General features: G+C 40.8%; 1 long non-coding RNA gene across 3 annotated transcripts in view; it reads right to left on the reverse strand.

Annotated features, from left to right (window-relative positions):
• Window positions 1-10157, reverse strand: part of LOC106005672 — an 86754-nt gene extending 76597 nt beyond the window's left edge. For all 3 annotated transcript variants that reach the window (XR_006601592.1, XR_001179206.2, XR_001179207.2), the window contains exon 1: window positions 10010-10157. This is a non-coding gene — a long non-coding RNA (uncharacterized LOC106005672). The remainder of the gene's footprint in view (window positions 1-10009) is intronic.
• Between the last annotated feature and the right edge of the window lie 16197 nt (window positions 10158-26354).

The following is a 26354-nucleotide window of genomic DNA, read 5'->3' on the forward strand; positions in this document are numbered from 1 at the left end:
AAAGGCAACATAAAATTGCTCTTAACTTTCTGATTCAAATCACCTAATTAGAGGCATTATGCTCTTTGAGACAAGTCACAAATCAGAAAAGAAACTCTGCAATGTTTTTGGACCATATCCCTGGGGGAGGGCCGTGGAGGAGTTGAGGTGAGGGGGAGGGATTAATTAGGATGGAAAGGAGTCACAAATTACCCCTGCACAGTGGCTAGGATTGGGCCCCTCAACTTAAAGGTCTATAGGAAACACAGGCTGGCTGTCTGCTTGAACAAAACTCCTGCATGGAAAACTTTCTCGGCTTCTGCGTCTGGTTTTTCTCACTCTTTCCTTTTTCCCACTCAGTAGCATTTGAGTGGATTTGGGAGAAAAGTCTTACACCACAGCACATGGGGAAGCAACGTTCAGAATAAGCACAGAATTTAAACCACTGAAGAGCACTGAGTAGAGAGTTAGGAAACGTGTGGGAGTCAACCAGTCTTCCAAGGAATTTCCTCATTTTCCAGCAAGCCAAGGGCAGTCCATCCTCCTTATTTGTAGAGCCTGCATCTGCAAATCTGCCTGCTTGCTAATGTGGCCTAATGGTGCCATGTTTTCCACAACTGTGTGCTTTCTGTTGGTGATTTCACGGTTGAAAAGAGTGCCAGAGCACTGTCCAGTGTTCCTAAGGGCAGCAGAGCCACGGCATGCTTATGGAGAGAATGAACAGGTGAATCTTCAGTCAGATGTGAGTGATAATGTTGTTGAGCACCAAGTTCAATGTTAATGATTCAACAATAAATGTGAAGATGTCTTTACACAGAACCGAACATACAGTAAGATTATGAATTCATATGTTGACAAAGGTTTTGTGAACAGAGGCTCACAGAAACCTAACCCTGTATTTCCCCTGGGAGCAATGGCTCAGTGTTTGCTAATCCGGCACTTGTGGTGACTTTCTAGAATGCAACTTTACAAATTACAAGAACTGCCTGTAATTTATTGACAGGTCGAAAGTCCCCACTCCAGAGAGGCTTTCTTTGACTGCTCTATTTAAACCTGTGTATCTCCTCCCCTTCCCTGTCACTGTTTTTCTCTATGACACTAAGCACTTTCTGATATAAGATGGTTTTGACTCTTTGTTTACTGTCTCCTCTAGAATGTAAGGTCTATGAAGGCAAGGGTATTTGTCTATTTAGTCTAATGTCTAAGTGCACAGCAGCAACAGTTGACAGTGCAGAGTATTAAGATGTTAAAATCATATAAAAAATGTTGGTACTTCCATTTGGGAAAAAATGGAAGCATAATCAAAATTAACATATATGCTAACCACAAAATGATTCTCCCACTCCACAAATTAATTTGTTCACCACTAAAATTGATCTAATACAAGCAACATAAGAGAAGGGCAAATTTGGAAATTCTGAAATGGAATTTCTTCTACTAATAAATAATTCTTGATTCTGGGCACACGATAATGGAAAAAAACAAAAAAAGAAAAAAAACAACCTGAGTTTTGGAGTTGAACAAGGTTGAGTTTAAAGCTCTGTGGGCCAATTTTCAGTAATATGCCCCTAGAAAATTTCTCTTCAAAACTCTGTTTTCTTCCCTGTGAAACAGAGATAGTATCTGTCAAAACAGTTAATGCATGCTTAATACAAGTTATGTTCTATTAAAAAAAAAGTGAATGAATGAGACTACACTCATACACTCATCAAGAGTTCTGGGAAGAAAACCAATAAGCCTTGTTTCTCCTTCCATTGCTATCTTGGTAATATATTACTTTAGCCAAAATATGTACCTTTTGGGGGGCTTCATTCATAAAATAAAAGGGTAGATTCTAAGCATTTTGTGCATCATGTTCTGCTTTGAAAATATGAAAAAAGCTATGAATACTCTGTCTAGAAAAAAATGAATATTCAAATTTTGTACAACATTTCACTGACATAGTCAAGTGGTTCATAGAAATGCATCCGTAGTTTATAGATCTCAAGTTTAGGAAATGGCAGTCTTAGACTAGGAAGAGTAAGTTCTCCTCCAGATCTTAACATCTCTTTTCTTATCCATTCCCTAAGGAAAAAAAGTCCTGAGAATTTATCACATGCATGACATTGAATTGGGTGATAGAGCACAGGGGACATAATAAAAATAAGACTCAATTTACAGCTCTGATGTCTAGCAGAAGAGAGGGGACAGTCCAATATAGAAGGGAAGAATCTTAGGTAGGGGCCACATACGAGGCAAAAGTGGAGATATGAAAAGCATAGGAGATAGTTGGAGAAGAATAAATAGTTCTGGTCTCTACCTGGGAATGCCTGTCTGGCTTGAACATATGCAGGTCATGGGAAAAACAAATCCTCTTACATTGTCAGCAAGGGCACAAGAGGATTGTCATCATCTGCCACTGAAGCTATGGCCTACCTCCACCACCTCCTGGTACCCTGTATCAGCCAGTGTTCAGCACTCCTGATGGCCAAGGATTGCTTGGTTTTCTTCTTTCCTCCCATGTCATCATACACTAAGTACCCAGATTGTACTAAACAGTTTTATACAGGTTGACTCATTTCCAAGTCTACTCATTCAGTTACTGGTGGAGCCAACATTAAAAATCCACAAAGTCTGACTCCAAATCCATTGTCCTTTACCCTGCACCAGGATGCTTTTACCTTAATGTGCCCACCCTTAATGGTAATTGGTGGAATTTGAAAGGATACATAGGAAGGATGCAGAGTTGAGAAGCAACCTGGAGACATTTGGAAAGGGGTGATGGACATATGTCAGGATGTTCTATCAATCATTGACCCCAACTGAAGACTATACAATGATGAGAAGGGACAAGGACTTTAAACCATACTGCAGGCAATAAATACTACACCAGCATTACTACAAACAAATCTTATTTATACATCTCTTCATCAAATGTTCGATTATTATATAATTAAAACCAGTAACTATTATTATATTCATTTTGTAGATGTAGATATGGGAGCTGAGAGATGGATGACTTGTTGAGTTCTTACTGCTAGTCAAGAAAAACCCAGACTTTGGACCCCAGGGTGAATGACTCTGCAGCCAGATTTTTCTCTACCATTGAACACTGCCTTTCTGGTTGAAACACAAACTTTGCTGTGAAGAGAGAACTTTCCAGATGAACATTCCACTCTGCACATAAGAAAATCTTAAAGGTTTAGGGTGAGCCGATTGATTTCAAATGGTCCTTTTGAGTAGATACCTCCATAACTCCCAATTTTCAACTTGTTTTATAGACTTCTTCTGATTCCATACATCTTTCCTCTCCTTTTATATGAGGACATCTGGGTTTCCAACTGGAATTCCTTCTCTACAAGTCAGAACCTTGACTGGACAGGAAATTAAGTTCCTTCTCTTGATTTCGCATGTTTGCCAGCTGTCCCTTCTGTTTCCCTTTTACAGCCCAGAGATACGCATGCACAGACCTTCTCTAGTCTAGTCAGGGAGAAACAACACTCCTACCTGTCAGCTGAACCTGAAGAATGGCCCTACAGAAGTCTCTACAGCCACTGCCTTCCACATATCCTGCTCTCCACTTCCAGTCAGCCAATTAGAATTTCCACATTAAGAGCACCAACATATCTCATCTTGGTACCTCTGCTATGCTATCACCATCATCTGTGACTCTCTAACCTCAAAGAGGGCTAACCAACTGGCCCAAAGCTTAGTCACCTTTTAAAAAAAACGAGCTCAAATACCTCTTCCTACAAGAAGTCTTCACTGATCTCCTCCAATGGATATTAATCTTTCCATAATCTTTCCCTCTTAGATCACCTTCAGCTGTGTACTTCTTTCTATTACCTTACATTAAATTATCAAAAGTTATAAAAATGTCTCATCTCCTCAACTTAACTACTTGACCCCTCTATTTTCTTATGACAAGAATTACATGGGATTAATATTTGATTCCCTACAACACGATACCTTAAATTTACTAGTTAAATGCCTCACCAAAAATTATCATCTTCATAATGTCTTTAATTTAACAAGCACTTATTTTGAGCCACATATTTTTCATGTATTGTTTCTAGTCATTGTACTAACCCTGCAGGGTATTTTTCATTATCCTCCTTGTTCAACTAAGGAAACCAAGACGTGGTCAGCCAATAAGTGGAAGAGGAAGACTTCAAAATTTAGTCTGCGCTTCCAGAGCCTTTGACTGTGACACTGTAGTTTGGTGCTGCTGAAAACTTAACTCAGAATAAGTAAGGTACTTCATGGATTCAGTGGCATCTCTAAACTTTGATCCTCCACCCTCCTACCATGTGAAACAAAATTAAGATCAGTGAAAAGTTCCCTGAGCACCTCAAATCATTGTCCCTATATAAAAGGCATTCATTTTGAGAAATAGTATAGTGTGACATTCATGAACACAAATTCCGAAGCCAGACCGCTTAAATGTTGACTCTGCTATTTGGCTAGCTTGGTGCTCTTGGGAAGTTCTTTAACTCCTCTGTATCTCATTTCTCTATTTGTAAATGAGCATTATCATCATCACCATCCCTGCTTCCAAAAGCCTTTGGTGAGAATTAAGTGGGTGATATGAATATAGTGCTCCGGAATGGGCTTGTTTAGTTTAGTTATTACCAATGGGCCAGCAGCTACAAATGGCTGGCGTGTAGGTAGAATACAATCTTCAGATGATTGTAACTGTAATTGCTTCTTATAGTATATTCTGAAGCAGTCATTTATAGCAAAAATTTAAAATGTTTTAGATTATACATGCACACACACACACACAATGTAGATTCCTACCTCCTCTTAGAAAATCAGAAGATCTATTAACTCTGAACACCTATTGCTTCCTGGCCATAAGCCAATGGGGCTGAGTAATAACTTGCCCAACTTAAAAAAAAAAGTCTCAGGTGCATCACTGGGGCCCTGATTTCCCTGTTGCCCTGGGCTTAGCCACTTCCTTTAGCCGTGTTCTGTGCTCTTGAACAAGTGATTCCTGTGTTCCATCCTTGCTAAGAATATTTTGAAGTGTTATCTAATCTACCGTATGCTTCAGTGAGTCGAGTTATCAAATTTTCCAGTCCAAACCCAATTTGAAATGATAAACTGGGCAATCATTCACATTAGCTAACTGATAAGAAAATAGGTATTAGAACAGATAAAACCTGGAGGAAGAAAAACCCAACAGCAGACATGGCCCTCCAACACAGTGAACCACCATATTCAAAATCACACTCCAAATGTAGCATTGCAATGTAGTATCATCCTACATGAATGCTTGCTTATTAAGAAGGAGCCCCTACCACCTCCCATGTTAAGGCCTTCCTCAATATTTTATCTTCTTAGTAGGTCTGCTCCAATCTCCCTCAGCCATACTGTACACTGTATACCAAACCAGAAGGAATGTCTTAACTCCCTTATCTCCTAGAGCACAATTTAAGAAATTCTACTCTCATCCTGATTGCAGCCTTGTCCACCAGGCTGAGAGTCTCTGAAGCACAGGGTACTGTAGAACTTGCTGTGTGCCCCTTAGGGCTAAGCAGAGTGTCTTGGAGTTATTTGATAATTATATATTTGGGTGAATTTTAAGAAAATTAAAACTATCCATTTTTCTAGTCTACCTAAGCAGACAGTATGAAATATAATTGTTCTCATATATTTCAATCACATTTAAAAAATTTTTTTCAAAAAGTATTGGGTATGTAAATGTGCCAATTCCATTTTTATTACTTTCCCCTTAGAACTAAACATGCCCAAGCCATGAATTGGCTTCCTCTATTTTTTTCTGCTTCAACTCCTGATACCAGTTTTCCAGTTTTTTATTCATTTTTTTCAAAGATTTTATTTATTCATTTGTCAGAAAGCAAGAGAGAGAGTGAGAGCACACACAAGTAGGGGAGCAGCAGAGGGAGAGGGAGAAACAGGCTCCCTGCTCAGCTGAAAGCCTGATGCAGGACTCAATCCCAGGACCCCGGGATCATGACCTGAGCAGAAGGCAGACATTTAACCTACTGAGCCACCCAGGCGCCCCAGTTTTCCAGTTTTCTAAATAAAGTCTTACATTCATCCACCAGGTCTTACCTTGCACCTCACCTCCTCTGAAAAGCTTCCTATATCTAAGACTAGATTTAAGTCTCTCCCTTGAGCCCCTACAGCTTCCATGCACTGTCACGCTATGAAAATTCCCTAGACCATCACCTCTGTAAAGGCCGTGATTATGCCCCATTCACCACTGAGATCCCTTGAAAAGACTAAATGCTCACAGAATATTTACTGACTGACAAAAAAAATTAAGGAATGAATCAACAACTGAGCGAGTGTATTTCCAAGGTAGTTGTAGGAGCCCGATTCTAAGTTGTCATCATCATTATCAGAAATGTTAAACACAGGGGAGCTGAGCTGAGAAATGCTTTGGCCAACCCTGCCGTCTGTCGCTCCCATCACTGGCTGCCTGAGCTCCAGCCCTTCACCCATTATATACCCACAGAGCTTTCCCGAAGCTGACCCCATGCAGGCAGGGCTGGGGGCGGGGGTTGTTTTCCAGCCTCACCAACCTAATTGTTCTTCATTTCCTGCCCATAAATGGTACAAGGTGTGGAGTTGTACCTCCCAATGTCCCAATTTCAATCATTTGTCTACATTAATCGACACTAATGGCTTTTACAAATGTAAGTCTTTAAGCTCCAGTAAGTTACATGTGTTTGAGAAGACCATTGCAAGAACGCTTCCAGGAAAATGTTCCCCAAATATCCTGAAAGCAGGGAGAGAGCCCAGCATTCCAAAGCCCTGTGCCTTTGCTCAGCAATCCCTCAAGAGATTGGGTTGTTATTATTAATAAAGTGTGACTTTCTCCAAATGAAAGAACAAAACCCTGTGTTTTGCATGGAAAAGACAGGCACAACAAGAACCAGATCCCATCAGTTCATTCGACACCAAAAGTGGCATGTATTTAACTTCCATCTTTTCTAAAAAATATTTTTAAGGAATATGATGGCATTAGATAAGATTTTTAAAATATTTTTGTCCTTGAGCCCAAGATTAGATTATTCTGTTGTCATCTTGGAAGAGCCACTGTCAGTCTTTTTTCATTGTTATTGTATTCAACCTAATAGAGTCTCATATCCTCTTTACTCATGGAATGTTATACCATAAATATACCTTTCTGGCTATAATCACAGTTTTAAGAGTTACTATTTATTTTAATACATCAAGTTTAATATATTTAACCACTGCCTATTATTAAACATTAAAATATAAGACCAATAATTTAAAAAAAAACAATAATTAAGAAAGTAAGCGATGGATTAGAAAAAAATACAATACATAGCAGCTATAAAGATTATAAAAGATTCCTTACTCATCTTGGCATTAGCTATCTGATTAGCACCCTTTCTGAGAATTCACAAATATATTCATTCTGGGAAGCAGACACAGGAAGACAAAATTCTGTTGATAAGAATAGACTGCAGGAAAGAATATTTTTTAATAATTTTTTAAAACTATAGGTGCAATAATAAATGTGAATAATTCCAAGTCCCACATTAGACAGTCTCTAATTCACAGAAAAAAAGTCAAAAAATCTAATTATATATTATTTACTTAAAACAGTATTGCCAAGATTAATTACCTGATACAACTAGAAAATAGTTTCAGAATTACATTGTCTTAGCCTGAATTCCCCCCAAAAGTAGATACTAAAACAAGAGCCAGTGCGCAAATAGTTCATTTGAGAAGTGAGCCTGCAAGTCAGAGTTAGAATCAGTGCAAATGAAACACACAGAGAGAAGATTAAGAGGATGCATGATTATTGATCCTGTCACTGCTATGGATAGGACACTTGATCCTGCCAGGACTCCTAAGGAGCCCTCTAAAACGTATCTCAGAGCTCTGTCCCAGGGGTGTGAGTGAAGGAAGAATTTGTATTCACTGGCTCTCCATCCCATTGGACAAGCATAACCCCAAAGGAATTAACTCATTCAGACACAGACCTTTCCTGGCTTTGTCAGTTAAAATAATACCGCTCCCTGTTGATTGAACTGGGTGTCACAGCAGCACCTGAGGTAAGTCCTGCTGAAAGGACCTGACGTGTCTCACAAGAGGTATCTGGTAACAGTCCATCCTTGGCATTGTTCAGATTTGCTCATGTGTTCCATTAAATTTATAACCTTCAAGGAGGTAGCTAACTGCTCTTCTGCAAGTGAAAAAAGCTAAGGTTCTCATAGTCACAGCTATCCCAAGCCTTAATTAGTATTCATCATCTCCCTTCCCCCAATACCCTCTACAGATTTCCTTCACTCCCAGCCAAAATTTCAGCTGGTTGAGGCTACTTTCCTGGTGAACTGTCTCAGGACATCATCCCTAAGAGAACTAAGGCCTCCACTGCTCCCATGCATGGTTTATTTTGGTTGTCAGCTCACCATTACCATTGTGCATGGCAGATGGATCTGTTGGTTCCTGACAAACTCAGCCCTGCCTCTGTTCTGCTGCAGCAACTCTAACTCCTCTTGGTAATTAGGGTCCATTACCCCCACCAGTATAGCAACTCTCATCTTTGCCTGTTGGTCCAATGATAGAGGAGCCCAAAATGGCCAGTAGGGTGTTTCCAGTCTTACCAACTGTATGAAATTTGAAGTTCAGTTTGAAGTTAGTGGAAATATTGTGTCTCATGGTAGAAGTGCCTTCTCCCACCTATGCTTGGGAACTAGAGCCTTTAATCCATCAGATTCTGCTGATTGAGCCCCAAAATTCATCCTGAAGATCTACACTTTAGGAGATCTACCATAACCAGCTCTCTTAGCCTGGGTTCCCCCAAAGGCAAAAGCCAAAACCAAATCTTGTATGCAGGTAGGTTTATTTAGGAAGTAATTCTAGAAAAGAGGGATGAGGGGCGGGAGAAAAGTGGAAAAAGAGAGAGATGGAGGAGGAGAAGAATGGAGAGAGAGCCAACACAACGATGTATTGTTGATTGGGTCATCACTATGGTAGACAGGTTCTTCATAAATCTATTTTGAAATTGTCCACTCAGGAGTCAAAGAGAGAAGAATTTCTATCACGTTAATGGTTAATTTTCTCTTTCCATAAAACTAAGTCACTAATTGTTGCCAAAAGTCCCTTTCTTTAAAACCCTACATTCCTGACATGCAGCATAAGCTAATTTTATTTTATTGTCTGGGTCAGAGACATTTTCCTGTATCAGATGTCATTTTCTATTCTTCTTGCCATGAACTTCTAAATTATCCTGCCTCAAAGCTCCAGAATTAGACTTCTGTCAAGTTCCAGGACTCTGACAGTCCTCCTCCCTATTCAGTGCAACTTCCAGTGGTTCCCATGGTGTCCCTGTTTCCGAAGAGGCTTTGCTTCTCCTCCTCTAGCTCTCCCTGACCACTCTCCATGCATTATGAATGAATGTCATGCTTCCCCCCCCTCAACCCATTATAGACCAGAACATATTGTGATGCTAAAAATCGTTGCCAAAAATTCCTGGCTATGATCACATTGAACCCTGAAGAAACACATTTTATTTTCCAGATAGACTGAAAAATAGCATAAACTCCAACAAGTGAGTTTTAACTTCTTCCCAAAGAATTTCTGGCTTAAGAGAGCACTGGAGGGACTCAGAACACATGGGTTTGAGTATGGCCCTGACACACCAGAGAAGGGATGGAAACCAAGGCTCTAAAGGGTAAAACTATTTTCCCATCTATGAAATCAAGTGTAAGATATATTTATCTGTTGAGTTTCTAAGAGGTCCAAATGCAAAATTAACTAACATTTGCATATCTTATCATTATCTCATACATCATCAATATGGTGTTATCGCATTATTGTTAGTTTAGTATAAACTGGTCAAAACACCTACCTACTGGTCTTCTTCAACACACGTTTATTGAGAACTACTATTTTCCAGGTCTGGATGTAAATTTCAGTGCCTATTAATAAAGGTTATTTAACAAATCGTAATGAAACTGTTCCTTCTGTATGATTAGCTTGGACTACCTTAACAAAATACCATATTCTGGGTGGCTTAAGCAACAAAAAATTGTTTTCTTACAGTTTTAGAAGCTAGAGGTCCTGCATCAAGGTGCTGGAAGATTCAGTTTCTGGTGAGACTCTCCTCCCAGCAGGTGGCTGTCTTCTGGCTCTGTCCTCACACGGCTTTCCCCTGCATTAGTACAAAGAGAGAGAGGGATCTGTGTGTCTCTTCCTCTTCTTATGAGGACATCAATCATAGTGGACTAAGAACCCTCCTTTATGACCTCATCTAACCTTAATTACCTGGGGGAGGCTCTATCTCCAAACACAGTAACACTGGCGGTGAGGGCTCCAACATATGAAATTTAAGAGTCAGAATTCAGTCCATAACATCTGAGCTTGCAATATAAAACAAAAGAAAGAGAGCTAGAAAGATCCCCCCATCCTTTTTTCAGATTCATGCATTGAAAATAACTCCTGGGGTCTGTTTGTTAGAAGAGAACCACCTCTCAATCCAAAGCCACCTCTGCCTTAAAACCCTCACCCAGGGAAGCCATTTGGCCACTGCTTTTCTGGGCCTTCCCCCAGGCTGGGCCTCCGGCCTTCCTCACAGCCGAGCACTGGCTGCAGCTCTGTTGTATATGCCTTAGTCTTAGACCAGAAGAGGCTCATTTTTGCTTTCTTTGCTTAAGTTTCAGAATCTGCCTCTCTACCTGGCTCCCCTAATTCCCCCAACCCCACTACTGTTCCTCTCTCTTCCCCGGGTGCCAGCAAACTACAGAAAGTCTGGAAATGCAAGGAAAATGGTATGTTTATTTGAACTTTTGGATTAACGACTAGACCCAATGTGTAAGTATGGAGATACTTCAACTAAGGTGTCTGGAGACTGAAGAAAAGTATATTGAATATCTATATTGAATATATATATTTCCCTACTCGAAAAAGTAGATAATATACTGTTTTAAAATAAGCTTATTCTATTATTCAGTTATTATTATCATATTATTATAGTATTATTATTATTATCAGTTATTATTCTATTATTATTCTCATTCAGTCTTCTGAGTTTTGGGTATCTTTTTAAGGGGTATCTTTTCCCCTTCTCACTTCCACCTGGCTCTTGTCTCCTGGGTCTCCGTGTGCCTTCCCCACATTGTGCCTCTCTGCTCCTCTCTTCCTCGGAGCCTCTTCCTCTGCCCTGGCTCTTGCGTCATCTCTGTCTTCCCGTTTCTCCATCCTGAAGTCTTCCCTCCCTTCTCCATTCTCCTGCCTCTGTCCTGCTCCTTCTCTTCCACAGACACCCTCTGATTGCGGCTCTGCCTTCATAGTTTCAGCACAGCATTTTGACCTGAGAACCTTTTTCCAATTTCCTGCCATATTAACAGTGAAGTTTAGAGGAGAGTAGGGCAAAGAGTCTCCTATGAACAGAGGAGTTGCTAAATGAGTAAATGAGCCCCCTCACTGAAAGAGTTCAAGAAATGCGGTCTTCTCATCGTAAGCTGTAACAAGAGTGGTGTGTGTCTAGGCTGGTCACAGGGACTCAGTCCCCAGCCAGATGGAGACACATTTATTGAAGGCAGACAGGATCCTGCAGAGGACTCTCAACCGAAAGTCAGGAGCTCTGCAGGCAAAGCAGAGATCTGATATTCACAAAGTCTTCAGAAAGTCCCTGGACCTCTCTGGGCTTTAGTTGTCTCAGCTCTAATACAAGGGAGTTGGAGTGATGGTTTTTAGGAACCTTCTGGGTTTGAATTGATGACTATGATTTCTCCTTCATGTAGTAGTATATTCCAAATATGTAATAAAAAAATATGTCATCAATGAATACAGATGCCAGCCTGTATGTATATAAAACATACATGCAAATATGTGTGAGTGTATATGTATATAAAATATAACATGCATATACACACACAAACACACACATTCTTTGGAGGAAACACTCCAGAAAGCCATTCTGGGCCTTCTTTCTTATACACTACAACGGGACCTGGATGGGAAGAGACTTTACTTACCTAAAACACTAAGATTAAAGAAAGACTTTGGAAAACATATCACAGTGAAAACAAGGTTAAGATATGGAATTCTTGGAGGTGGTATTTTTGGAATTTGTTTTATAGTAAAATATAGGCATTGTACTTTAAGACTAAATCAGAGGGATGCCCAGGTGGTTCAGTCAGTTAAGCATCTGCCTTTGGCTCAGGTCGTGATCACAGCCAGGGCTCTGGGACGGAGTCCTACATCAGGCTCCTTGCTCAGTGGGGAGCCTGCTTCCCCCTCTGTGGCTCGCCCTGCTTGTTGTGTGCACGATCCCTCTATCTCTCTCTGATAAATAAAATATATCTCTCTCAATAAATAATTTATCACTCTTAATAAATAAAATTTTTTTAAAAAGACTAAGTCATATATTTGAGTCCTGATTCATAAATACTTTAAAGGTGGTGTTTATTTAAATGCTAATGATCAGGGGCACCTGGGTGGCTCAGTGGGTTAAAGCCTCTGCCTTCAGCTCAGGTCATGATTCCAGGGTCCTAGATTGAGCCCCGCATTGGGCTCTCTGCTCAGCAGGGAGCCTGTTTCCCTTCCTCTCTCTGCCTGCCTCTCTGCCTACTTGTGATCTCGGTCTGTCAAATAAATAAATAAAATCTTTTAAAAAATTAAAAAATAAATGCTAATGATCCACTAGATTTGAAAAGTAAAATGAAATTAGCAAATTACATTAATGGATAGTAATTATGGAGAGAAATATGTTCTATAAACTATATTCCCTTTATAAAAATATACCCACATATGATTGGCCACACTGGGTGTTTGAAAGCTAAACATACAGGCCCCAAGGAAGGAATAACATCATTAATTAATTAATTTAATTTAATATTTGCAAATGTCCACCATGAACTTGCATTCTAAAGAAATTGGCTATGGCTCTTGCCCTTCTAGAGATGTAAGATATACAAATAAAAATGCATAAACTGTATTGTGATCTGCTTTGAAAGACAGGACATGAGGCAATACAGTAGCAAACATGGACGACAGGAGTGGGAATACTGGGTATAGAAGACATGACAGTCTGGCCGGGGGCGGGATGCGGTCCTGGATGCCTCCTCCATCTTGCAGGCCAAGATGGAGGACCAGCAGTGTGGAATAAGGCTGTATCTCCAGAGTAACTGGCCTCTTGTATGGAGGGGCCATTCAGAGCTGCTTCCTATAGCTACTAGCAACTTTCCCTGTGCTCGGACACTTGCCCTGTCCTCTGCTGCCAAAGGTGGCAAATCTAGATCTCTCTCTCCCCTACACCCGTCAGCTCCTCGAGGCCCTGGAGAGCCTGCTAACTGCTCAGCCTTCTCTCTGACACCTCAGATTTTGCCGAGGCCTCTCCTCCACTGTGTGCCATGGTCCCTGTCCTGCCCCATGGCTCTTCCCCTTGCTACTGCAGGTCCTGTGACAAGCTTGCTGACTCTTAAACCAGTGACTTTCCACACCTCCTCAGGGGCCTCTGGGAAATAGGAGTCACCTGATCGTACAACACAGGAAGGACAGGTGGTTTGGAAGAGCCGAGTTCTGGTCCCCCACCTGCCTCTGTAATTGTGCACACATAAGCCAGAAGGAGAGCCTTTTTGCCCAGTATCACTCACCTAACACCTACTACCGCTCCCCACTCTGGGCTGAGATGCAAAGAGAGGTCAGGGCACAATCAGCCTATCTCTCCTGGCCACATGTCTCCTTCCCAGAGTGTCTCCAGCTGGAGGCAGAGGCCTCAGGGCTCTCATTTCCTGCACATGTGTTCTTCCACATTAAGACCGCAAACCTGTGGGCCTGGATGCCACAGGTGGAAGGAGTAACTTTTCTACAATTAGGGAAGAAACTGTGATTTAAGAAGTTGGATTCTTCATATGATAAAGGAATTTAGAAAATCCTCTCTGTTGTTGCCAACTCAATTCCAATCCCCCCATTCTTCCTGACTATAGATCCCCGCTTTTGTTCCGAAGCATCATGTGCCGGTGAAAAGTGCTCTCCTCCCCAGATCCAAGGGTTGGCAGGGCTGGCCATGCAGCCAAGTCCTCGCCAATGAGCTAGGAGTACGGTTCTCCTTTAAAAACAAAACAAAAACCAATTAATAAATAAATAAGTACAAAACAAAACAAAAAAAAAACAGCTTAACTGGTGTTTGTTTTTGGTGTCTGCCCTTTGTCTTTCCCCCTTCCTCCTGCCAGGAATGCAGAGATGATGCCTAGCAGTGCGGTAACCAGCTTGCAAGCTCTGACGAAGGGTAATAGGAAGCTGCCAGGAGCCTGGGTCTGTGTCAGGCCTGGTTCCATGAAACCATCAGAACCGCTGGGAAGGTGGAGTTGGGGGTGGGCGGTGGGGGTGGGGTGGCAAAGGATTGCCTTATGTGATTGTGGGGGCTGTCTAGGAAAGTCTGCATCCAGTAAGGCAGCCCATCAGGAAGGGCGGACTGGGACACTGGCACCCGAACAAGCTGTGATCCACAGGTGAAATTTCTGTTCCCTCAGGGAAGACTCCATTCTTCTCTTAAAGTCTTTCAAAGGACTGAGTCAGGCCCACCCCGATTATGGAGGATAATCTTCCTTACTTAAAGTAAACTGATTATAGATTCTAATCACGTCTACAAAATACCTTCACCAGCACAAGATTAGCATGTGAGTGAATAACCGGGGATCAGAGCCTAGCCAAGTGGACACACAAAACCACCCACCATGGGGTCCCCAGCCACAGGATGATGCCAACACATTAACTCTGGATTTGTTGTTATGCAGAATAACAAAACCAAAAACAAAACAAAACGAACCAACAAACAAAAACGCTTTCAGTCTCAGTAGCCAGGTTTGGGTTGCACTCAACCAAACGCAAGTCCTAATCAGGATACATTCTTCCTCCACAAAACCAGCTTTGAAGATTTTAACTTTCTATGGACTTAAATATCTGATTTTTAAGTCAAAACTAAGCAACAACCTTGTTGTAGGAAGGCACTCGGCTTTTCCCCTAAAGATCTAAAATCCACTGCTTCTAGAGTGAGAAGGCCTGCAGGCCAGAAGATTTATAACGTATGAGAATACAACTGAACATTTTTTACCAAAAAAAAAAAGTATCCCCATTATAATATATATTTTTATAATATATATACTTTTCTACTTACGTAGAAAAATAATTTGATCAAGGCTGGAACCCAGAACTGCTTGAAGCTAAAACCTATCCCCTTTCTCCGATGCCGTGTATGAACAAAACTCTCTGCTTGGCCATCTCAGGGAAAGAGAATCGCCAACAAAGCCATCTGGTGAATTTCTTTAGAACTCTGTACTCCTAAGCATGAGCATCATAAAACTACTGCCAGTCATAGTCAGCTAAATCAGATGGATTCAATATTAATTCACTCTCACTCTATCAGTATTGAAATCTCAGCCTTTATGTCTTATTCAGAATGACAGATGTAGGTTCATCTATGGCTGTATGGAAAAAAAAAGAAAAGAAAAGAATATTAAAGCTGATCACATCTCAGTGCTAGCTCTCAGAACCCACAAACACATGGCCTGGGGCAGGGGGAGGGGTTAGCCAGAGCTTTGCTGTTTGTACTTGTTCTTGTCCAGTGAGCATGTCAAGATGGGACCATTAATTTATCTGTGTCAACTTGATTTTGAAAACATTGGTGCTGACCTGCCAAGACAGTATGGACCCTCCCTTCCCCCCAAAGACCCTTGATAATAAAGAATCCTTATATGTGCACAGAGTTTTATGGGATCTTTCATTTAGCCCCACAAACAACTTTAAGAGCTGGGGAGCGGAAAGATTTTGATCCCCATTTTATATACAAGGAAACAGCGTCAGACACAAAATGACTCACTTGAGTTCACATGGCAAGTAAACCACAACACCCTCGGTGCTCCCTGGGAAAGAAAGAGAGGAAAAAACAGCATCATAGAGTACTTAGAAAAATCTTTTAGAAGTTGAATGAAACTTGGGACAGTTTATCTTGCTTATGATGAGACGCCAATGAATATGAAAGAGGGTAGTCCTCTGCTTCACTTCTAACGGGAAGACCAAGATTTACAGAGTCTGCCCAGACCCATGTACATTACATTATTTCAAATGTTACTTTCTTGTGAGGTCATTGAGAGACAGTGTTGGGGAAGCCAGGCATGTCCGTCTGGTTATTATCCTTTATATGTTATTAAATAAAAATTCATGTCTGAATTGTTCTAAGGCCATGTTTTCAGAGCCCATTACCTCTTGGGCCAAGTTAGGGGTGTGGCAAGAACACGTAGTCACTAATGAGGTTCCCTGTGGGTGGTCATGAATGGCAGGAGAAGATTAAAAGTTCACCCTTTTCCATGGGCTAAAAATGAAACTAGACCTAACCCAGAGATAGGCACAGCATATCCTCTCATATTATTTCCTTCTGATCCTGTCCCAGAAGAAGATAATAGTAATTTGCATTTGCCTGGCACTTACACTTCCCACTTAATAGGGACCCCGAACTTATGTGGGAGATCAGGGAAGACGTCTCTGAAGCAGTAACTTTTGAGTTTATCCCTGAAGCTAAAAACCACCTCCTTTCTGCTACATTGAGTATTGGCTAAAGTTGCTTCTTAGCTGCCAGTGGCAGAAGAATCATGACAGCCCTCTGAAGTGGATGTGTTTAGAAGTCACTTCCATAAGAATAATCATTATAAAACCCGCCAGTAATACATATGGAAATTCATCCTCTTCACTGTTCATCTGCATCCTCCTCTCTATCGAAATGGAAATCTCAGCCCCCATGTATTCTGAATGACAGGCATAGGCTAAAGGTAACTGTGTGAAAAACAAGATTTTTTAAAAAAGTGTAAGCATTTTATAATAAATAAAAATATAAAAAAGTGTGCATTTGGTGGGGAGCAAGAACGGGCCATTGGGTGTTCAGCACCAAGAAGGGAGATTTCAGGGAGAGGTTAGCCCAACTTGGAGGGTAGAGTAGGTAAAACAGATGCTTTTTTAGAAAATACATATAAATATATGTATAAATAAATAAATTCTATCTAGATATACACATCAATTCATTTTGGATTCTATTGAATATACCTCCAATTATATTACTATAACCATATCTTAATTCTCTCTATATTAAAATGAACAGATTTTTAGCACTCTTATCTACTTTATTTTCTCTGCTTCTCTCAAGTCCCTTTGTTCCTACTGCCTACCACAGTGCTTGGTGCCACTGTACTTCCTAAATATTTGTTATATAAATGAAAATACTTCTCCCCCGTATTCTGCTTCACATGATCTACTTCTACTGCCATCCATACTGAGCGCAGATGTCAGCGCATAGTAAGTTCGATAAGAACTTGATCAACTGAACTGAACTGACCTCTTCAAACTTTGCTTCCTGAGTTCAAAGGGCTTCACTGTCAACACCACTTAGACAACCCACGAGCTCACCTTCCCATTGCCAAAAAGGAGAGGTAACACGATGCAGAAAAGCCCCACTCTGACAAGTCTGTAGAAGGGTCTGGTTTCATGGCTGGAGACCTAGCAATCAATTAGAGAAAGGGAACGGTTGCCATTGGAAACCTCGAGGCCCTTAGGCTGTCAGAGGGAGTGAAAGGCTGGAAACTAATCAGGCATAATGAGCTTACAGTACCATAGATCATGTCAGCCAGCATTTTTATTAATTTCCTGCCCAGTGGCCATGCACAGAGGACTGATTCATCCATTAGTCCTTCCCCAGCCTGGACGCTAAATCACTTGTCAAATCAGGACCACAGTGTTGAAAATTCTAGAGTGACATAGTGGCAGAAATAACGTTCATCATCCCTAATTCCCCACCTTTGGAGAGCATCTTACCCATATTTCCATCTGAAAGAGTGAGACGACTCTGAGAATGTAGAACTATTAAGGACGAGGAAGCACATCTAGCCTAAGGATGGCAACAGGATTGATTGGTAGTACAGCACATTGGACTAGATCAGGAGTGGCACAAATAATGGCACCCTTGCAGCTACGTCGCCCTTTTCTGCATCCTCGACAGACACTGCAAATTAATTACTCCATTTCATCCTGGGAACAACTAAAAATCCTTCTGCATATAGCATACCATGAACTTACTACCAATCTCCAAAGGTAAGCAGCTGAATATTTCCTTTTTTTTTTTTAATTTTCAGCATAACAGTATTCATTATTTTTGCACCACACCCAGTGCTCCATGCAATCCGTGCCCTCTCTAATACCCACCACCTGGTTCCCCCAATATTTCCTTCTTAATGATGAGCATCAAAAGAAAAATTTTAGTGTGCCCCATCTAGCTCTTTTTTAAAGTTCCTGATTGAAATATCTGCCATCCTTTTAACACATATTTTCTGGCCTCTGCAGTCTATCTAGCTATCTACAGGTGTTCTTCTTTCCATATCTAGGGAAAATCCTCTGGGTTAGGGTAAGCTGCCAGCAATGAGTATATCACATAGAGACTAAGCCCAAGCATGAGGATCTGGGTTCTGGGTTATCCTGAGAAGGGGAAACTGAGGGAGCCAAAGGATAGTTTTATAGTCAGAGTTGAATGTTTAACTGGGGAATTGCTTCTATACAAAGAAATAAATACCAGGACTGTGAAGAGATAAGCACCCAGGTAGAGATCAAGAGTAAGTATTATGAATGGAGACTATATATCCTAGAATACCTTTTCCATTATGTGCAGACAAAACAGAGATTGGAGGGGTATAATATGTCATTCCAGGAGGCACATACAAGGAGATAATACATAAGCAGAGTTCTGACAAATAGGAGGGATTGGCCAATAAAGAGGCAGCAAAGCCCAGGAAGGGCATCTCAGACAAATGGAACTCCAAGTGCAAGGTTCAGAAGCTCCAGAGAGTTTCAAGGTGATTTCCCTTAGGTTACCTCTTTTGGAGGCCAAGATAATCTTTACATCACAAGTGTTATGATCTCTATTTCAGAGTGAAGGAAACAAAGGTCCGATGAGTTTACCGTAACTCACCCCGAGTCACAGGTCTAGCCGTACAGACAGGAAACTAAGTTCCTTTGATCAAGAGCCCAGGCCCTTTTCATTAGATTCACCACCTCCAATGGAAGGGCTGATAATACCTCTTTTATTTTATCTGTGGTGAGAGAGGTTCTTAATGAATGAAAAACTGATAGAGAAAACAACACTGTATCAAGCTAATGGTAAAGAAATTGTAAGGATATGAGATCAGAGTTGGCAGGCAGCCCCTGAAATGGGGGAAACATTTATGTTCAGTTCAAACATGTCAACAATTTAATCCGTGTTGATTTGGTTTTGCTATTGCAAGGCACACAGTAGCCTGCTATGAATGTTAATAGATAATTTCCTTTTTGCAAAAAAATCTTTTTGCAAAAGATTGAAGCAGACTAGTAGAAACCTAAGTACTTTTTCTTTCTTCCGTTCATGCTTTTAACAAAGATGAACTGAGTCTCCCCACTACGCCAGCTATTACAGTAAGCATTGTAGAATCAGACGCTCTTAATATACTCAAATGCTCACAAGCTACTGTGAAAATAGAAACCAATAAGTACAACCTATCAACAAACATGTGGAAGGAGAGGAAAGTGCATGCCCAGGGGCACACAAAGGAGCAAACTACTAACTTGGCCTGAGTGGACCATGCCAGAACTTGAAAAGTGACCAGAGGTGGCCAGAGATATAATATGAGCATCTAAAGAAAGAAATACAGAGATTATAACCCATGGAATAAAAATGACTACGTATATGAGTCCATGTGGATCTAAGCAAATGACAGAGGAGGAAAAACTCTTTCTTACAGCAGAAAGCCAACTAATGAAAGTAGAAAAAGTACTGGATTTGGAAGAACACCATTTAGCAACCATAACAATAATAACCAATTCAGGAAAGAATTATCAATGGGGTGTGAAAACTAGTACGTGAAGTTGTGAGGAGTAGCAGGATATCTGCATAGTTTCAAAGGATCTCTCAAAAATGTTTTTACAATAAAGAAAACGGGAAGACACTAACTAAAACCAAGGTTCAAAGGTTAATATCAGTAAGGGGACAATTTGATAGCACCAGCCTCCTAATATGAAGCTCAGAGAAGAACACAAAATCATTCTGTGATATTTATAAAAAATTTATTATCAGGATCTAATCATGAGTTAACATCAGATAAATCTAAAGGAAGGGACATTCCATAACATAACTGACCTGTACACTTCAAAACTATCCATGCCATGAGGCACCTGGCTGGCTCAGTCAGTAGAGCATGTGACTCTTGATCTCAGGGTTGTGGGTTCAAGCCCCACATTGGGTATAGAGATTACTCAAAAGTAAAATCTTCAAAAAATGTCAGGCCCATGAGAGACATAGAGAGACTCAACAAAATTGCTCTAGATTAAATATGACTGAAGAGACAAGACAATTAAATGTAATGCATAAACCATGATTTTCTATTGTTACAAAGGACTATAGAGCAATTGGTGAATTTTGAATGAGGTGAATAGATAATAGTGTTGCATCAGTGCTAATTTTCTGATTTTGTCAATTAGACTGTGGTTATGAAAGAGAATGTCCTTGTTTAAAAAAGAAAAAAAAAACACTGGAGGATTTAGGGATAAAGGATGATCATGTCTGCAACTTATTCTCAAATGTTTCAGAAAATACTGTAAAGAGAAAGAGAAAATAATAAAAGAAATTAGTAAGATATTAGCCTTTGGGGAATCTGGGAAAAAGGTATAAAGAATATTACGGACTGAATGTCTATGTAACCCTCAGAATTCACTGATTAAAACCTACCTTCCAATGTGATGGTATCAAGACATGGGATCTTTGGATGATAAGTAGGGTTATCAGATGAGGTCAGTAGGGTGGGTACCTCATGAATGGGATCAGCACCTTACAAGAGTAATGACCTAGCTCTCTTGATCTCTCTGTCTTTCAGCTAAGGAAGAATACAAGGAGAATGGGTGGTCTGCAGCCAGAGAACAGGCCTTCCCTGGAGCCCAGTCATATTGGCACCATGATCCTGGAATTCTCAGTCTCTAGAGATGTGTGAAACAGATTTTGTCGCTTCTAAGTCCCCCAGTCTTGGAGCCTTATGATAACAGCCCAGACTGAGACACGGGTAGTCTTTGCACTATTCTAGCAACTTTTCTGTAAATTTGAAATTATGTTAAAAAAGTTAAAAGACTCTGAAAAACAATCTGAGGGGTTTGAAGTGGTGGGGGGTTGGGAGGTTGGGGTACCAGGTGATGGGTATTATAGAGGGCATGGATTGCATGGAGCACTGGGTGTGGTGAAAAAATAATGAATACTGTTATGCTGAAAATAAATAAATTTAATTTAAAAAAAAAGTTAAAAGAAAGACAAGTAAATAATGTAACCTGGAGAGCCGGGTAACATTGGTGGTTGTGAATTGTCCAAAACTGCAAGAGAACTTGGGGGAAAGAGAGCAGGCAACTTGATGGAGAAATAGGGTTATAGATGATTCCCCCTTGTCTGTATTACTTTATAAAATTGTTTGTATAATGAATAAAAAGGTGTTACAGTACAGTGAAACAATGAGCGGTGCTTCCCTAGGCAGAGAAAGTAGAGAAAGATAGAGAAAAATAAATAGCACATATAATGATGATTTTTAAAAACTTGGCATCACACAGCATTTACTATGTGCTAGACAATCCTCCAAGTATGGTATTCATATTAGCTCACTGACCATCCCCAAAACCCTATGTAGTCTTACTATACCCACCTCATTTCATAGAGGAGAAAATGGGGGCACAGAGAAGTTAAAGAACTTACCCACGTCACCTGGTTAGTGAGTGACAGAGAGAGGATTTGACTCCAGGGACTATGGATGTTGGAGTCTGTGCCCATAATCATTACATTATTCTATTATTAACTTTTAGGCTTGCATAGTGTCTTATGAGAGGAAATGTCCAGATTCTCCTCAGCCATTTCCTGTTCCACTTTTTTACAATAAAATGAACTGATTGTGAAGAATTTGCAAAGAGATTCAAAAAGCTTGACAATATACTCCTTGCAGACAAAGACCATTCACACATTTGTGTACCCAAGAATCTAACAAAATAACAATGCCAATGGCTGGAACTGTGAGGTAGATTGATCATGACAGTGGGAGGGAGGCAGCGTTTCCTGAACTCGCTGTGTTCCATGCATACTCTGAGGATACCACACGCTTTAGCTCTCTAAACATTCTCAACTCTGGGAGGTAGTCACTATTAGCCACACATTACAAATGAGAAGTAACTAGTATGTAGCAGAGCTAGGCCTTGAACCCTGTAATCCCCTCATGGGTCTCGGATACTCAACTACCACCAGGTTGGCGAGCATATAAGGAACATGACGTGGGGAGACATGACAGCTGGCCTTCTAATTCTTATGTGACCTGAGATAAGCTACTTCCCTCATAAGGCCTATTTCCCCACAGAAAACTGAGGTGTTGGATTGTATGATCTTTGGGTCTACTCTGGACTTTACTTCTATACCTCTGACAGGGGAAGAGGCCCATCCCAATAATGTGAAAACTTCAGGATACAGCAGGTCTATCTTGACTACCTTGTAGGAGAGAATGGTCGCTGAATGACCAAAGGAACCCTTACTGGAGACCACAGAACTATGGAGCTACAGGGCTCGATCTCAGAGCTTAGAGGCCCAGGCCACTGATTTCAAAACAGGAATATCTTAAAGGAAAAGGAAGCCCTATTCATAATTATGTAAAAACAAGTAGCAGAAACTGGAACACACTGAAACACATGGTCACCACACTTAAAACCAAAAGGCACCTGACATGCTCAGGGAGCCCGGTACCCATGGACCACATGCTGCTTGAAGTGCAGCAGATATCATATTGTATTTGATCTTCACAACAACTCAGAGAGGTGGTATTTCTCATTTCTCTTCAAAAAATGTCAGAAAGGTCAAAGAACTTACTATCTGCTTCCAGACAGAACTTCCAAAGAACTTACTATCTGCTTTTTTTCCAGTGTGCCAGATGGGAAGGGCCTCTGGGAAATGTTAGGCCAGAGATATCCAAACAGGGCATGCTGAATAAAATCATGAGCTCAAGAAGGAATGAGCATCTACGTTGTACACAAGAGTTTTAAAATCCAACAGAAATTATATTCTTAAGGCAGATAAAACTATCTTGTTGTGACTGTTGCTGTTGAAATTATCCCATTGCTTTGGTTTTTGCAGGAAAGTTACCAATTTAATGCAATCACACCACTTAGTGCATTCTCGTTAGAGGCTCTGGATGCAAGACATATATTTTTGCAATTATTAAAAATGAGAAGGCCAATTGATTATGATTTAATTTCTTGAATCTTCTGGGACAGGCTAGATCACACGATGATAAGGAACAATACCAAATCTCAGTGCTTGAAACCAGCAAACGTGGACTTGGGCCCCACTGCATGTCCATGGAGTCAGCCCAAGGCCTTGCTCTGCCTTGTCCTCACACCAGGACTCAGGCTGATCAATCAGCCCCTATCTAGAACATTGGGTCATTCTTCCTGCAGTGGGAATAAGAATTCTTGAGAATCTGGCACTGGAGATGAAATGTTTAAACTTTTGCTCACAGCTTGCCAGCGAGAACAAGTCAGCCAGTCCAGCAGAGTTACAAGGGGACTTGGCAGTGTGATCTGAACTTGCAGGGCCTGGAGGGGGAGAGCATCTGGAATATTTAGTGAAGAGCACTGATTACTACCCAACAAAATGAAGTTTTGCAGACTCGAATCCCATACACAGTTATCTAGTAAACACCAGTATTGTGCCAGGCATTGTACGAGGTACTGAAGGTAAGAAGAGGCTCATTCCTTACAGAAAACTCAGGGGTACTTGAGGTCCAATTATTATGTCAAGTAGTGTCTTTGGTGATGGAAAGTTATAAGAGCCCGGCTCTAGACCAGGTTCTTTTGTGGACACGAAAGCCCAGAGATGTGTCCAAGGTGACACAGCTGGAGGAAAACTGGTTTCCTCAGCCCAGCATTCTACTACAGTGAGTGGCAGAAAGAGACTGATAGATGCCTCAGTGTTTAGAAACCTCTCTTGAAAGTTGCATAAGTGGCCTATGGCGTCCTGTTTATATGGAAAGACCAAGGAATGTAGACAAGGCATCTACTTTGAGGGGTATGACAGAGGCCAGGAAGTCATGAACCCTAAACACAGTCAGGAAAGCTGTGGTCAGCTGTTCTGACCTGGCACCAGACCACACACCAATCTCTTCAGAGAGTCGCCATGTTAACGCTAAGCCATGTGAGACATAATGGTTTCCTAGTCTGCAGGAGTGGAGACTTCTCATGAGACAGTCTTAAGGAAATGTAGTTTTAAAAAGAGTTCTTCAAACTCTCTGAAAATAAGACTGTCATGAGCCCATATGTATGATGCTTTTTGTCCCCATTATACATCAGTGGGATAGGGCAACTGATGACATCTCATGAGCAACATGGTTCAGACAAAAGAGCTTTGGACTTCATCAAATGTGCCTTTGAACATCAGTTCCCCGACTTGCTCTGCAATGGACTCTACCTTTCTCTGTTTCACATCCCTCACCTATGAGGCAGGGATCACAATACCTAGCACCACGGGCTTCCAAGACAAACTATGTGGAAGGAATTAAGAAATGCACCTGCAGTTGCCAAGTATTATTTCTGGGACTTAGAGAGCCCAAAAGGAATGTTAATTTTCATTACCTCTCACTTTGGTAGCTCAGCTAACCTTGTGGTCATATTATTCTGGACCAAAAAAAATTTGATTTGTTGGTGTGTCCCACATTATATTAGGCTAGGCTGGGATAATAAATAGAGAAAACTGTGGTGGCTTAACACAAACGAAATGTATTTCTTGTTCACTTAACCGTCTGGGTGAGTATTGGCAGGCCTTCCTCCTCCATACTGATGGAGGCTTACAGTATTTACTTTGTGGCTTCTGAGGTTGCCCTAGGCATCGACATCTCAGTGGGCCAGGAGAGAGAATGCACAGGGAGAAGCCAATGCAGGAGATTGGTGTGGACAGGGCTGGGCATGTATGGAGTCTTCACTTACACTCATACTCGCTTGGAAAGGACTTAGTCACATGGTCACACCTAACAGAAGGTGGACTGGGAAGCCTCACCTAGCTGTAGGCTAGAGGGGAGAAGGGATTTTTGTGGATAGATATCTGTCTTGATTATTAATCAAGAGCAAACTGTGTTTCCCTTAGAGTTTTTATTTGCAGTCAGGCACACAGAGAAAGGTAGGAACCTGGGAGATCCTAGGAAGGCTTCTACTGAGGCAAAGGTAGATTTGATCTGAGTCTTGAATTTTAAAGGAAAGTACTAAACTGTGATTCTAATAATCCTTGTAAGCATTATTTCTCTAACTTTCACTAAAAGGTATCACATGCTGGGGATACAAAGATAGCAAAAGGGATAAGCAATGTGAGCTGGAAGGATCAGAAATAACAGGTTAGCTTAGCGAGCAGGAGGAAATGCGATTCTTTTATGAAAGCGTGGTTAACAAAGAATGAAGCCAGACTCTAACAAATTTTCCATTGCCAAACACTGCTGTGTGCACAAGTATTGCCTATGTTGTTTTTTCATGCCTCTGCATTCACTAGAACTGCCTCATGTTTTGTACATATGATTTTCAATTGAAGTTCATTTTTCTTTTACTCTTCAGAGAACTTCTCAGTGAAAGCAGTTCTTATGGTCCTGTTTTCAACCAGCTCAAAACATTTTTATATATTACTCTAAACTTGTTCTCCACATTCTGTTGTCCTAATTGTACTGTTTTCTTACCTAAATGTATGTCCTGAGATAGTAATGTTTTGGGGAAAAAAGAAAAAAACCCTATAGTTAAGAAAGATAGATAAAGAGAGATAGGGAAAGAAAGAAGAAAGAAAGGAAAGAAAGAAAGAAAGAAAGAGAAAAGGTGGAAAGGAAAGAAAAGGAAAGGAAAGGGAAGAGGGAAGAAAGCTAAGAGCACGACTGAAGAAAAGGAACTGACTTTTCTTAACGCAATGAATCAGGATTATCATCACCTATTTTAGAAGTAAAGAATTTAATGGTGGTGATTATGGTGATAGCCAACTTTTATTTAGCATTAATTATGCACTGAACACTGTTCTACGTGCTATATGTGTATATACATCTACATAAATACAAGTGTATATATAATAAATGATAGATATATGTGTGTACATATGTATATATTTATACTTATCACTTACTCTGTGTGTGTGTGTGTGTGTGTGTTTGTATCTATATCTTATTTAATCCTTATAAAAAGCAACAGGGAAGGTGCGATCATTATCCCCATTGTAAGTGTGAGGAAACTGAGGTCAGTAACATGATCAAGGTCACAGAGTTACTAGGCAGTAGAGTTGGAATTTAAAACCAGAGACCTGGTTCCATCATCCGTGCTTTGCCGTCAGGCATATTGCCTCC

Source organism: Mustela putorius, unplaced genomic scaffold (assembly GCF_011764305.1).
Source record: "Mustela putorius furo isolate JIRA1106 unplaced genomic scaffold, ASM1176430v1.1 tig00003853_pilon_pilon_pilon, whole genome shotgun sequence".
NCBI classification, from domain to species: domain Eukaryota; kingdom Metazoa; phylum Chordata; class Mammalia; order Carnivora; family Mustelidae; genus Mustela; species Mustela putorius.